Below are 11,703 nucleotides of genomic sequence, written 5' to 3'. Positions count from 1 at the left end.
CAAGCAAGCGCAACGCTTTAACAAACAAATGAGTGACATAGACATAAGTAACAAACAAAATAAGCGGCTGAGGGCCAAGAATTAGGTGCTATTTGGTAAGCAGCTAATCGGCTGGGTTCTGCTTCGAACATTCACCCCCCGTTGGAAGGCAAAGGCTTTCAACAGATCCATCCTGAAGGGGCAGAACCGCTATTTTTCCAACGGCCCTCTTGAAGATGCTTGCCTGGGCGCAGCTGGCGGCTACGCTGGGTTGATCGTCGAACGCAGCAATCGGCGCTTCCTTACGAAGGCGGCTTGTCGTGATTACGTCTTGATCATCGGGAACCTCTGCAATTGCATAGAATGGCAGGAAATTTGGCAATGTAGAAATTTTTGAAAGTTGAATTTCATTTAGCGTGGATATGTAGGTTTTTAATATATGGAAAAGTTCGCGCTGCAGTTCCTGATTCTCCGATCGCAGTTTTTCCACTTGCACCTGGCACTGGTGCAGCTGCTTCCTGCATTGCTGCTCTACGTTTTGGTACTCCAGCGTTGTGGGTCGAAAATCGTCAATAGAGATGCCCGAGGAATTTTCAAAAGCGGCTAAAGCTGCACGCTTATTCTCCGAGCTATCAATGCTTCCTGATACTATCCAACTAAGTTTTGTCTCCTGCAATGTTGGCAATTGGGCTGACAGTCGAATCTGTCCGACGCACATTAAATCGAAGAACAAACCAGAACCTATCAACAGATCGATACGTTGGGGCTTGGCGAAATTACGATCAGCTAGTTTTAGATTATTCGGCATTGGCCAATCCTTTGCGTCTACGCCGAAGTTAGGCTGCATTTCCGTAATTGAGTTGGTGACAATTGCAGCGAAGGAAGCTCGATAGCTTGCGTCCTGGGATTGTACAACTATATGTACAGACTTGCTCGAAGGTAGAATGGAATCTCCGATTCCAGCGATGTGAACATAAGACGAGCGATGATCCAACTGCAACTGATCAGCGAGTCTAGATGTTACAAAGTTTGCCTGTGATGCAGAATCCAAAATGGCACGACATGGGATAAGTGCTCCATAACGATCTGTTACATGGACGAGGGCAGTAGGTAGCAACACGTTCTGGATAGGCTGAGATTTCTGGATCGAGGGGGGAGGGCTAGAACACCCGCTTGCTAGAAGCACAGTCGCGGCCTCTTGCTGGATCGATTCCTCGGCCGGTGAAGAGGAAGATGAAGCACCAGCTCCCGATGGAATGTGGAGTAGCGTGTGATGTTTGGCCTGGCAATGCCTGCAAAGTCCTGACCTGCACCTCTGCAATTCATGGCCTTTGTTGAGGCAGTTCAAACACAAGCGGCTCTTCTTTGCTTCTTTGTATCTTTCAAACGCAGAGAGATTCAGGAATGCCTGACATCTAGATATGTAATGCTCGGAGGAATTGCAATGGTTACATATGGGGTTAGGATGGTCGTTACTGGAGGTGATAAGGGTGACAGGTTTGTCTTCTCCCACCTGTTGACTAGGACTTGTTGCCATGGCTGATCCCAAATTCTCCAGCATCCGACATCTCGCTTCCAAAAATGAGGCCATGCTTGACCACCGAGGTAGTCCTGACGTCGGCAAGTTCTCTTCCCATTTCTCCTTTGTTTTGTGGTCCAGTTTCGTGCCTATGATGGATCTGCATGGGTATCCAAAGATTCGGACCCCTAAGCAAGCCTTCCGTTTTGTTCTATGTACATATGTCATATTTTTCCGTTTGCACTGGTCTTTTGCATAATGATTCATAACTGTGGCTGTTGCTGTGGCTGTGTATCTGTACCGCTCCCTCGTGTTCGATTCTTGAATTCAATGTACATGTCGGTGCTATCTTGTTCTTACAAATCGCGTGCTGATCGAGCACTTGCCGTTGCCGTTCCCATTCCCCCTCCCTGGCACAGATCCGATTCTGCTTTTGCTTCGCCCCGTGTTTGACAAGAGCGCTACACACGGTTTTAATGATTCCCTGTGGTCTGTGGACGTCGAAGCTCCAATAAGAATTATGACTTTTTCAATGTGATTTCATTAATTTTGTCTGCCGGCCTTCTTGTAATAGTATGGAGTGTGGAGCCTCAGCTGAGTCGCCGCTGTTGGTGTTGATGTCGACTTCAGTTTCTTGAACCCAGCACCAATAAAAAAACCTGCGCAACTTAATTAACTTTCTATTGCTGTCGTTTCACCTTTCCCATCATTGCATAACATAACTGCCAGAATAAAGATAGTCATTCGCCGTTATCGCGGTCTTATCTGCATTAAAAAACATCGTAGTGCTAGCAGAGATAACAGAGAAAGCTCGATTTAGTCGAGTGGACAAGTTATTTGTATGAATGGATGATTAATCGCTATATTGAGTTCACAAATGCACATTATTCAATTATTATTTCCCGGAAAACCCCCGTATTTGCTTATTTGCTCATGCGATTATGTCGGTGATCTCATTGTTGGCCAAAAGAAGCAGGCGTGCAAAATTCCGCTTGGGATTCGACTTCTTGGACTTCCCCTGAAAGGAAATACTCGTATATGGATTTCAGTGGTTTCCTCTGCACGGCTTTGTTCTAATTGCGCTTGACTGATTTTAATAGCAGACTTGTGCGTTGGACTCCGTCTATATATATATACATATACATAGGTTATTAATCAAACAGGCAACTCGCGCCTTCCCCTTTATTGTATTTTAATTACCTGGAATCACGGCTGCGGGCATGTCGGACATGATGTCACTTCATCTGGCGAGGCAATTTGTCACTCATCCTCATCCAGCAAAAGAGAAGCACCAAAGCCAAGCAGTGGCAATAACCACAATCCGTCTAAACACCTACTCTTTGGTGGCAGCTACATCACTTCATCTTCATTTTTATCTCCATTTCCATTACCATTTCTATCACCAAGTACTGGCCCACGACGATGTTGGATTGAGCTGGCTGTTGCTGAGATTGGTCGTCCAATGTGAGCTTGTTTGTTGGTTTTTAATTGGCAGCGCCATAATCTATCATTAATTTTGCAATAAATTGTTTCCATCAATGCGAGGGCTGCCGCACCAATCCGGTTGCCTGGTCTCCCTTTGGAGAGCATTTTATTTATTTTTATACCCGATACTCAAAATGAGTATTGGGGTATATTAGATTTGTGGTGAAAATGGATGTGATGTAAAGTATATGTATATATTATTGATCAGCATCAATAGCCGAGTCGATTGAGCCCTGTCTGTCCGTCCGTCCGTCTGTCCGTCCCTATTAGCGCCTAGTGCTCAAAGACTATAAGAGCTAGAGCAACGATCTTTCGGATCCAGACTTCTGTGATATGTCACTGCTACAAGAATATTTCAAAACTTCGCCCCGCCAACTTCCGACCCCACAAAGGACGAAAATCTGTTGCATCCACAATATTGGGGATACAAGAAAACTAAAAACGCAGAATCATAGATAATGACCATATCTATCAGATTGCTGAATCTGGATCAGATCAGATCGTTTTTATAGGCAAAAGGAACAAATCAATTTGCAGTGGCTACGCAGCGCCCGACGTCACGCTCAGACTGATTTTCTGTCTCTCTCGCACGCACTCTTTGTCGTGTCGTTTAATATTAGCGGAGTCTGCCGGAGGAGAGCCATACTGACTAAGTATCGGGTATAAATGTAGAGTTGCGGTGTCCGCAGCAACTCACAACGTTTCCCCTTGTTATTTTTCTATAAAGCGATCTTTTCATCTGCGTTTGCAAGATTTATGCGCGCGGCTATAAAATAATATGCTGCCATAGCAACGCCGCTCTGCGCCGCGCCGCTCCAGCCAGAGCAGACAACGACTGGGATCTGGTAGTCGGGTGCTCCAGTGTATTGTACATCCTCGGATGGTCATCCTTTGGGCCAATGCCAACTATTTAGGTGGCTAAAAATAGCGTCCCAACACACATACCACAGCAATTGCAATCACTCAGTTTGTTGCTAAAGTCTTTTGTTTTATTTCTGTTTGCATTTTTCAGTGTCAGGCTTGATGCCTCTGCCACTGCCACTGCCTCTGCCTCCGCCTGTACCTCTGCGTCTGCCGCTCTCTGTCCGTTGGCCCAGAATGAAAAAAGGAGGCAATCGGCATGGGATCGCCTCCTCATCGCCTCACCTGAAAGTGAGTTATGCAGTCAACAGTTCATAGAAAATATCTCCCATACTTGTACACACAGATATACTCGTATTTCATCACAATGTTAACTATTTCCCTCTGCGCCATGTGAAATGGGATCGGCTTTTAATTCAGAAGAGCACTTGAGATGGTTTTGATAAAGCATTTCATCAGGCTTTCACCAATCATCAAACGTGAAAGACCAGCAGTCTGCAAGAGTACAAAATACAAAAGAAAAAAAAACAGAATTCAATAAAACAACGCCCATGGGCTAAATGGTGTATTGGGTATTCATGGCCGGAGCTGGACATGGATCTGGTCATGGCCATGGACGAGGTACCTCCATTCACATACACATTTTGTAATAAAATTAATGACACGTCATTACCGTAATATTGTTGTTACAATGTGAGCCGCAAGTACTGGGACTCGACTCCTCACATCGTGTTGCAGCCACGTCTATGGACTGCGACTGCGGCTGGGCCCTCGTGGGGTAAGCACGAGAGTAAGGTGAACCGTTACCACCAGAGTCTCGGTCCAGAGCTGCAGGGTGAAAAAATTTATTCATTCTTTTCGGCCAGCACCCGTCATTAGTTCTAAAGCATTTAGCGTTTAAATTGATAAACAACATTTACATGCAAATTGCCGTAATTTAGCGATAACATCTTTTTGGCCCGTAATGCGAGTCGAGAGGAGGACCTGAAACTGAAACAGAAACGGTTCTCAGGCCCGATAGCCGCTAATGAGCCGAGAGTTAATGCCTGACCTGGGCTGCACTCGGCCAAAATGGTAATTGAATATTAACTGAAAGATCGGGAAAAGAAAAGGCAATCTTGATTGGTGAAAAGCTGAGATCTTTGATCGGTGAAAAGCTAGACAAATTCGCGGGTCAACGGCGTATATGTACATATATCTCACTGGAAATTTCATAGATGGTGAGGAATCATACAATTTAGGAACTGTAGCGTTTGTCAGGCTCGATCGCTTACATCAGCTCTGTTCACTGCAAGAACTTATCTCTAATGGGTGGAAAGCTAGACAAATTTGCGGGTCAACCGCAGTGGACATTTCACTGAGCATTGCTTTCGTAGTGGGGGATCGTAGGGGGAACGGCTGTTGGATGGCAGAAAGGAACGATTTATGTGAGACTGGCACGCCATGTTGTCGCTCCGATGTGGCACTTTAAATGCCAATAGCCGCTTCCCATTGATGCCTTGGAATTTGTGTAATTGCCCTCGACTCTCGACTGTAACTGGCAGTCAAGAATTCGCCTTTGTGACAAGGACCCTCTCTGACAGACAGATAAACTTTAATTGATTGTGCGTGATGAGTGTGTGTGTGTAGGTAGTGGAACGCTCAACGAAACGAGCTTGCCCCACCTAGACTCAAAGGTATATCTCATTATAGAGAGAGCTACATTCAGAAGCCCTTTTGACTCTCACCCACAAGGCGCCGCGGGGTCGGAGTGCTCAGCATGAGGCTGCTGCTGCTGCACTTCCTGGTTGCCTCTGCTCGCAAAATTGCACAATTGCAATGCGCATTTAGTTATGCAAATTTCCCATACATATTTCTCAGACGATGAGCAAAATATTAAAATATTTTTATGACTTAATAAAACATTTTTTATTAAATTCGAGCAGCCAGCGGACAGGCATTTCAAATGCAAATCGCATGCAGCAGCAGGCCAGCACCGAGCCAAGAGTACCGAGCAGAGCAATAGCCCGCGGGCCATGGTTTTGGCTTTGGCTGTGGTTCTGGTTCTGGTTCTGGCTTTAGAATTTGAAATATCTTTGAATTGCAACTGCCAATCGTGCATGAAGTCGGACGATGAGCCACTCCTCCTGAGCCAGCCTCCTGTACACCGCTGCCCAACGCCGTCTCTCCGGCAGAAGCAGCAAAAGTAAATGTTTAAAACATAGCGCCGTGCACTTTTCTCTCAAGGCAAGCGTATAATTTAAATTTAAAATAAATAATAAAAGTAAGATGATGCTAAAAGTGTCGGGCATCCATGCACTTTAGATCTCCTGCGTGCCAGTGCAATAATTTTCCAATGATTGTATATTTTCAAAATATTCCAGGTTTTCATAAAGTTAAAAAGATTCTGCAACACTGAATATCTTTTAGTTATCCGATCATCCATCTCTCACCGAAAATCGATATTGCCTTAGGGGACAGGGTTCAATTGGATCCAATCCATATGCTCAAAAATGTAAGCATTTTCAGTGGTTTGCAGGGCACCGAAGACATAAATTCAGAACGATTGCTCGCCTGCTGCTGCTTTCATTTCAACAGGAAGAGCGAACAACGAGAACAAGATCTTTTATGGAGTCCATTCAGGATGATGATGATCCCGCTGAGCATTTCGGTCATATTGGGATTGGGTAGAACATAAATCTGGGATGCCCGTACCCGTACCCTTGCCACAAAGACCGACATGTTGCGTGTGACGGAGCCACCAACAAGGCGATGGTTGCGTGCCTGGTCAGTGAGGATGGGGATGGGGATGGGGATGGGAAGGGGGTCTATGTTTATAAGGCGTGGCATTCGCGGACGCGAGAATTTCATCGGATTTTGTGGCATTTCTATCTAATTAGACGAAATGCCAAAGATGCTCAATTGGCGCCTAAGTGTTTGTGACCAAATCCAGTTGGTTGATCTGATTAGGCATCGATCGCATCGAACCGAACCGACTCGAATCGATCGGCTGTTCTAATGTGTTTCGAGACCGACTTGGGCATGGTCAACAAGATCCAGCAATTTGTTGCCAGCCGGCCATAAATGGACTTGCAACCAGCTAACGGTAACAGTTAGCTGGCCAAGCTGTGATTTTCATTTCAATTGAGTTATCGGCAAAACGGGCCCAGCTTGAACGGCTAATTTGTGGCCAGCGTTAATGAACAAAGAGGAGTCGGGACACGCGATTCGGGTCCATGACACATGGCCACCCACTCGCCCCATAAACTAGTTACACTCGCACTGAGCGTTATTTTGTGTGTGTGTGTGTGTGTGTGAGTGTGTTTTGTTGTGTTTTTTTGGCCGTGCCAACATCTGGATAATACATTTGCAACGACTAACTGTACACGAAGCGACAATATATGTATGGCATCATCGGGGCCTTAACAGGCTGCCGTGTCAGTTATGGCTTCGACTCGTTTGATACCTTCTGTAAAAAGTTTTGACGATGAAAACTGGAAGGGAAGTACTCGAAAAATGACTTGATTCTCAGCAGCATTTGGCACAGTTTCATCAGTTCTTTGTGCGCAGTCATAAACCGCAACCAAGTTCATCACACTCCTGATACCCTAGGGATATCGGGCACAATACGAGCCGCGGGCAGACTTTGATAGCAGCAACTGTTGTTTATTTACTTTGAAGACAAACCACAGCTCCGACCATCCAGATCCAGATCTAGTGAGATCCCCAGACCGGACCAGGCCAGGCCAGGAGGTAGGTGGCGGCTTAGTGTGCGCAGGCAGATAAAATCATCGACAAGCAACCGCCGCGCGTATCCGTATCACGATCGCCTCGGATGGAGTGCACTTGATTTTGGCGCAACTCTCAGATCCGATCTGCTCCGCTCCGATCCGCTGCGGGATGTGCTCAGAGCGGTGGCCTGTCCACACATTGCACTAATTATGTAGCTGCGAAACCAAAGATTGAGCGGAATCTAGCGGTTCTGATGTAATCTTTTTGTCTTGCCGGCCAACCCACAAATCCGTGGGCGATCTGTTGCTCTGTTTTTCGGCCTTCCAAGAGGAACAGATAGAAAGAGAGAAAGAGAGATCTGCATCTGCGTGATCCAATGGGACGTGGGATGAAGGGTGATCGGGTAAGATGGAGGCTTCGCTGCTGTGGCCATAAATTAGAAGTATGTCATTTGGTTGCTACCGCAGGAGAAAAATCCAGAATCGGCATTCGGCTATAATTTCATGCCCAACTCGGGGGAGAATCCCAAGTCGTTGGCGGAGTGGCACGGTCCCAGTGCCAGTCGCAGTCTTAGTCTCAGTCTCAGTCCCCCATTCCATGGTATCCAATTTCGTAATAAAGCATAACGAATTATATGCACTCGACTTGCTTTATTTCAAGCGACTTGCTGCCGCTGTTGTTCTCCGTTTTGCTGGCCAGTTAACGGTTTTGGCCGGTTGCCTCTTTGGGATTTTAGCCAAGGCAGTAGATGACGATGAAGCAAAAGAAATTGCATGCTGCAAAATCTTCTTTTTTCCTTTTGCATTTTATGCATTTTTGAGGCAAGCAGAACTCTCATCGAATATGCGATTTATGCGGCAATTTGTAAACGAAAATGGCTCTTGCCAAGAATTATTATTGTCCATCATGAAGGAGGGGTAGCGGTAGAGGTAGAGGCGCCTGCCCATCCACAGAAGGCAAAGCAGAAGAGGAATACGGGGAAAAGACATGTCGAGAAGCTCTTAGCGGCATTTAGCAAATATTACGAATTTATACCCATTGCATACCATAAAACAAAGCTATTTTTCTCCACTCCTTAATTCTAGGGAAAATCATTTACCCATCGATTGCAGTGCCCATAGATGTTTCCGAGAGATTTGACGTTCGCCTTGGCCAAACACTAAATGATGAATGGAATGGAAAAGAGCTTTGACCAGCAGGAGGAGAGGTTTCATTTCGAAAGGAAGCGGTTCGATGAATGGTAATCCACGGATCTGTAAAGCGTGTTGTTTACCTTCAACTTGGAGATAAGTTCTGGGAATTAGATGAAAATGAGAGTAGTGGGTAATAAATCGAGTGAATGGGAGATATCCCATCATATCTTTAATATATTCAAACTTTAATCCTTATAAATGGAAACGATTGAGATGGATTTGCAGTTACATAAATACTTATAAATGTCGTATATTCTAAAACGCCAATTCCTATATACATATATATATATGTATGTATATTATTTCTCACAATTTCCAAGTTGTAGCCATAGCTATTAAACAGAGTCCGCTGCCAAAGCTAAGCAAACATTACTTAGATTTCAAAACAGAAAAGATTCCCTTGGCCATGGCCCAGCGTCGTGTGCCAGGCCTAGGTCTAGGGCGCGTTTATACCTCTGGCAAAGGCGGCAAAGGCGGCAAAAAACGCATAAAATTCGCAAAATGGGAAGCCTTGAACTTGACCTGGCCAAAAGGCAGAATCGGCAGCACCAGCAGCAGCAGCAACCGGCAGCAGAAACAACAATAACCATAACAGAGGCACAGTGTCAGGGGACTGAGCGAGTCCAAAACGAAATCGAAGCGCTGACATTGACGCCCTGACCAGGGTCTGGTCGAATGGTCTGGGATCTGGTCTGGACTGAGGTTTTGTGAGCAGCAGCTCAGTCAGCCATGTAAGGGGTTCAAGTTGAGGACCAGAGAGCGCAGCATGAAATGTTATTACATGCGGGAGGGGTCTCGGACTAAGGAAAAAAATCGGAAAAAAATTAAACCTTTTGACACAAGCGACGCTTGGATGAACAGCGATGCAGTTGATGATGAGGATGTTGCCTGGCTGTGGCTGTGGTTGCAGATTATTCCTGTGGTTGTTGTGGGCAACATGTGGATGCTGCCAATTACTTGTTGCAAGCCATCAACATCAAGCGATTTGGCCAGAGAAGCCACCACCAAGCCAATGCTGCCGCCATGGACTACTCCACTCCACTCCGCTCTCCACTTGCTGGCGGTGATGGTGGTGTTGGTGGTGTTGGTGGTGTTGATAGCCATCTTCTTCAGCTTAATTTAGCATGTCTGCTTGGTTCAACACTTTTCGCAGGCAGTCAGCTTCGGCTCATCCGCTCAACCATTCTCATTCTCATTCCCTTTCCCCATTACTATTCCCAGTCCTGGCCGCAATCCCTTGGCCCCTTCGCAACGACGGACGTGCCCATTTGGCAACTTGATAATCTCTTTCTTAAGCGCTGCGGCCAGCGCCAATCACTCAGGACCGGCGAACACTCTATTCCACAACCCTTCAGCCCATCGCGGCCATCTCGGCCCATTGCTCATCATCAAACGTGAGTGCTGTGTTCCTCTTTTCTGTAATTGTCTTAAATCAATCACAGAAAAGTGTTATTATGACAGCGTTATTAATCGTGACAGCGCACTCTGCAAATTGCCCCAGACTGGGAGCAGGACGGGGACCGGTACGGAGACCGAACCTCGATTTTGGTTCCGCCGCTGCCACAGCCGCAGCCGCAGCCGCAGCCGCAACAGACACACAGGAGAAAACCACGTGTATGCGCCTAATGATTTGAACTTGGACCGACATTAGTGCCTAATGCCCGGGTCGGCCAACCCTCTCAGATCTGCGGATCTTTCGGCCTCGGATTGGGATTGGGGCAGAAACCTTCCTCCACATGCGGCCCACGCGGGAGAATGCCGTTAAATGCAAATTATTTTCATTTCTGTGCCAATTGCTGTGCTACTTTTCGACTATACCTGTCGAGATCTCTGCTCTCCCCCTGCTCCCACTGCTCCCCTGGTCACTGGTTCAGTTCTCTTCTTTCTTCTGGTCGGTTCCGTTCCTGTTCGTGCGCATCATCAAAAGCAAATCATCGTCCAAAATAGAAATGCCATTCCACGTACACGCCGCTACCTCTGGCCAAAAGAAATTTCTTGGTAGTTTTATTGATTTTTCATGTTCTACGATTGGCCTGGCCATGGGCACAGTGGTTGGAAAACACACAAGAAAATGGAAACAACAGAAGAAACATAATCAATTTGATGTGAAAATAGCTGGCAAGAGTGAAAGATAGTAACCATTTGAGGTCGTTGATATAAATATGATAAATATTCGGATCAAACAGCATACTTTTGTGGTAGACATTTGTGGCATACAGCCTTGCATTTAGGATATTTATTTATATTTATTTATTAGTGGTATTTTATTTGTATTCCTAAGAATCGCACGAATACCTCGAGTTCGTACTTATAGAATTTTCTTAGACATTTGTGAAGCCCTGTGTCCCACTGTGCCATCGCATAGACCGTCCATCATAATTGCGGAGCTGCTCGTTCTGTGCATCTGATTAGAATTACAGAACCCAGAGAACTGGCTAGGAAATGTGATTGCGGCTGGCAGGAAATTGAGGTCAGTGTTATGATTGTTTTGTGGATGAGTTTTCTGCTTTTGTTTCTTCGGCATATTTTTGCAATTTACGTTGAATTGCCACGGGAACAGGCCTGGTCTGTGTCTGGGTCTGGATCGCAGACAAAGACATAGTCAGCCCCGACCAGAGACAGAGTCAGAGACAGAGTTTTAGATGGCTATTCTTGGGGTAAGTCCAAGTGTCTCTCTCTCTCTCCAAGACCCGGATCAATGTTCATTGACATTGGCACTCGACGCTAATCAAACAAACAAACGGAGCTCATTAGAAATGGTTTCTGCCTCAGAGATTTTAGCACCCAGCGCTACCGCACCATAAAACCGCGACTCGGTCTTAGACTCTAACAAATGTGTGGGCGTGGCAAATGAGGTAACACAGGGGCAGAAATGGGGGCTCCACAAGATTCGCGCCTCTCAGCAAAGAAATTGACAGCAAAAATATTTTCTAACTGCCGCGCTGGAGCGTTTCG

The 11,703-nt window shown here is 46.0% G+C and overlaps 1 long non-coding RNA gene across 1 annotated transcript in view; it reads right to left on the bottom strand.

The window, feature by feature from the left end:
* The window catches only part of LOC113565790, an 80,570-nt gene that overhangs the window by 25,165 nt on the left and 43,702 nt on the right, over positions 1–11,703 (bottom strand). The window lies entirely within an intron of this gene.

This window comes from Drosophila persimilis, unplaced genomic scaffold (genome assembly GCF_003286085.1).
Source record: "Drosophila persimilis strain 14011-0111.01,24,50 unplaced genomic scaffold, DperRS2 tig00000191-arrow-pilon, whole genome shotgun sequence".
In the NCBI taxonomy this organism is placed as follows: domain Eukaryota; kingdom Metazoa; phylum Arthropoda; class Insecta; order Diptera; family Drosophilidae; genus Drosophila; species Drosophila persimilis.
The sequence above is the reverse complement of the archived record's forward strand: the minus strand, read 5'-3'. Positions and strand labels throughout refer to the sequence as shown.